Source organism: Mesocricetus auratus, unplaced genomic scaffold (genome assembly GCF_017639785.1).
Source record: "Mesocricetus auratus isolate SY011 unplaced genomic scaffold, BCM_Maur_2.0 Super-Scaffold_100033, whole genome shotgun sequence".
NCBI lineage: Eukaryota > Metazoa > Chordata > Mammalia > Rodentia > Cricetidae > Mesocricetus > Mesocricetus auratus.
In genome coordinates this window covers 15,195,656-15,199,917 of record NW_024429213.1, presented here as the reverse complement: position 1 = coordinate 15,199,917, position 4,262 = coordinate 15,195,656, and positions in this window count along the sequence as shown.

Here is a 4,262-nt window from a genome sequence, read left to right as displayed (position 1 = left end):
ACAGAAACTACTTTGAGATTTCATCTTATACCTGTCAGAATGGCTAATATCAACAAAACACATGCTTTGTTTGCCAGGATGTGGATTGATAGGAACACTCACACATTGCTGGTAGGAGAGCAAACTAGTACAGACACTATGAAAATCAGTGCGATGGTTCCTCAGCAGGATGGGAATGATCTAGTTAAGATCCAGCTAACCACTCTTGGGCATATACCCAAAGGAAGCTCCATCCTACCACAAAGATACTTTCTACGTTCATTGCAGCTTTATTCGTAATAGTCAGAAACTGGAAGCAACTGAAATGTTTATTTATTCTTTAAAAATGAATAAATGAATGAATAAAAACCTAGTTACAAGAGTAAAAGCTGACAATGGAACTGTCATTTATAGCTGTTGGGAGAGGAAAAATCGATTTTTTCCACTTGTATAACACTGGGTTTATCAACCACTTCAGGGAAAGCCTCGGGAATAGTTGACCAACAAATAATGGACTCCACAGTGCTTTGCATATTCTTTCATTTGGTTACAGTTTGGTGGGACTTTTCTTGGGAGGATACTGTATTTTGTTTTCTACATTTTGGATATTTTGTTGGTGTTTCGGGGTATTGGTGTGTTTTTAAAGAAGGAAATTAAAGTTGAGTGGGTAGGGAGGGGAGGATCTGGATGAATTTCATGGAAGGAACAAATATTATTTAAATATGAAAATCGCTTTAAATAATAAAAATATAAAAATAAATAAATTTGATTCATTAAAAAAAGAGTGAGAGAAACAGAAAGTACCACAAAATCCATGTTTACTGAAGCTAAGGAACAAGGCACTACAGCAAGAAGAAAAACATCTTGTTTCCCTGGCTGCTTTCAAATCTCACTGAAAACTATTCCTTTTTTTCTTTTTCAGAACACACTTAAGGCTTAAATACCTGCTGACAAGTAAGTCTAGGAAAACAATATGTTTTCCAGTGACTGGGACTCGGGAAATATCAAGTTATTATAAATGAAGGTTCACTGAATGTAAAATACATTATGTACCTGACAAGACATTTTAGTATCTGATTTGTTTTCTTGCTCGGATATGAATTCTTTGAAGTTTCTTACATTTAGCGAAACAGAATATTTTCAGATTTTTATTTATTTGAGACAGGGTTTAACTTCTGTTGCTCAGGCTGACCTCAAACTCACAATCCTCTTTCCTCAGCTTCCCACATAACAGAGATTACAGGCATGTGTACAACTGTGCGCAGCTTTCAATATTTTTTAAACATTCATGTGCAGGGTTTGATACATAAAATGGTCTAAGTCAAATCCCAGCCTGAAATTTTCTTAACTGTGCACTTGGAGGCCAGGTGTCTTTTTCTGAACCCTTCATTAGTGAACCTGGATTAAAGACAGACATGTTCTTTGTGATATTCCTACCATTGGATTAGAGGATGGCCAACCACATGGCCCTCAATACTGGACAAGTGTGATTGATAGTCGCTTATTAGTCACAATCTAGAGGATGGCACCTCAGCAGGGCCACAGGATAAGGTGGGGTTGCACTTGGAAACACAATGGATAAGGGGTAGTGGGAGGCAGGCTTGCAGCACTAACAGGTTGGGGTGCCCCCCTTTTCCCATGGGAAGATGTGTTTATCTTATCTGAGTAATTCCCTGGGCAGGCAGAGACAAGAAACCTGCTATACAGGGATAAATAGAAACTGTGCCTGCTCCCTCTGATAAAGATGGTTGTTTGGCTCCAGGATCTTATCCGTAGACACAGTAAGAATTCATGACTATGCCACCCCAAACCTTCTCAATGTTAACCCTTGTCTAGATAGTAAGCCTATACATCTTATTTCACAGAAAAACAACATATCTTACATGTTATTGAAATTTCTTTCTAGGCTCCTGGGTGATCACATGAAAGAGACATGTGAATCTAAAACAAATACGTCCAGAACGATTCTTTCTGAGATGACGGCTGGTATTGAAGGTTATCAGATGAAAGCAAGGCTATCAAATGAAGCCCACAAAGCAAACATTCATTTAGTGTTCTGTACTAGGGAACATTTGGGCAATTTGTGAAAACTCAGAACATAGCTATTTGCTCAAAAATTGGCCGTGAAATATATAACCTTAGAAAAATGAAAGGAAAAAGCAAATTTCCTCCCGAAGAGATTACAGAAGAAAAATGCCAGAATCAGAGTCTTTGGTCATACCAACTCTGCCTTGGTGCTTACTAATAAGACATCTCCCTAGGACAGGCTGTACAGAAAAGGACAAATGAATAGGCAATGCAAGTATTCTGAGGCCAAAATACATATGTGTGAGCTTTTGTGCTTTGGATTTATTTCCAAATTAAAAGAACCCCTGATATTTCTGGAGTTGCTTGGCATTCCTTGATCACATGTGAATATTTATTTGGGAGGGGTGAGGTCTCAACCCTCAACCTGGTAGTTCATCATAACTCATTAGTAAATCAGTATTTCTTAGTCCTGTTTAGCATCCTCTGGTTTGGGGGAGGTGGTTCAACACGGGCTCACCCTGCAGTGATTTAGGGGAAAGCTTCACAGAATGAATGATACCTGCCTGTGGTATCATATACCATTTCTATACCATGTGCCAGACTTTGTGCTTAATTGTGCCACCAAATCTACTTCTATCCTACCAAACCTGAAGTGTAGCTTTTAGGATGTCTGTTTAATAGGAGCTATGATTCATAAAAGTCAGATAACAAACAGTTAAGGTGTGCCCCTTCGCACTGGATCAGTCTATTTTTTCCATGCCACATGTACAGTATTACATACCCTCTGCAGATCTTTGGAGCATTTCTTCAATAATCACTCTCATTTCTAGTTTATATTGAGAAGATTATAATACTCAGCAGTTAATCACTTGCCCTTGGTCAGAGTACACAGTTGGAATTCTGTAACAAAATAATTTAAACCATGTAGCTTATAAAGAACCAAATACTTATGCATCATAGCTTGGAGGCTAGAAAGTCTATTATTCTAGCAACAAATTGTAGATCTATTCAGGTTTCATGTTCAGGTTCATAGACAGTGCCTAACAACCAAGTCCTCATTGATCGAAAGGGTTGAGAGATTCTCTCTGGAACATTTTTTATAAGAAATCTTCCCTCTTGATGTAATCACCTCCTAAAGTCTCCAACTTCTATTACTATAACCTTAGAAGTTAGGGTTTCAAAGATGGGGGTATAGCTCATTGGTAGAGCTCCTGCCCAGCATGTACAATGCCTCTGGTTCAAGTCCTAGTATCAGAAAAAAGCTCGGGGGGGGGAGTGAAGGAAGGTGGGACTCCAGTGTATTTTAAGGAAGAACCACATTAGGACTATAGCACCATGATATACTTGCATGCCACACTGGCTTACAATATTACTTAGGGGCTGACTATGTGCTATGCAATGGAACAAACACCATGGAAATCAACAAACTCTATAAAGTGTAAGCCAGCATTTATGGTAGTAGTATCTATTTGCTACCTTTCTGGTTTTTAATTTGTATTAAAGTTAGAACCCAGGACCTTATACATATTAAGCACATACAACCATAGATGTATATAGCAGCCCAAATGGACTAGACATTTATTTTGGAGAAAGGGTCTCACTGTATTATCCAGGCTGACCTAAAACTCCTGAGCTTATGCAATTCTCCTCCCTCTGCCTCCAAATTTCCATAATTACAGACACCTCGATTTTCCTGGTTGCGTACCATCATATATATCCTTATATCTATATCTATATAATAGCTACTGCTATATCCATCTATCAATCCACTCATCGTCTATCATCTCTATATATGTATATTAAATTCCTGTGACCTAGTAATTTCTGTTTTTGTGTGTAGTATGTGTTGTATTGTAGTGTATATGTGTGTGTGTATGTGTATGTGGTGTGTGATCATGTGTGCATACTTCCATACCTGAATAGTCCAAAAATCTCAACATTGGGTGTCTTTCTTCAATTGCTCTACACCTTTACTTTTTGAGATAGGATCTCTCAGTGAACCTGAAACTTATTGATTTGGCTAGAATCCCCAGCCAATGAGCTGCAGGAATCTCTGCCTCCCCAGTTCTGGGGTGCCATAACAGCCAGTTTTTCATGTGGACTTTGGTGACCCAAATCCAGGTCCTTATACTTGTATAGCAGTACCTTCCTGACAAGACAGTCTCTCCAGCTTTTAATCCAATTTTTAGACATTTGTAACATACCACTGCCTTAGTTAAGTTTCAACTCTAGTTTGTAGAGCTACTAGCTCTATT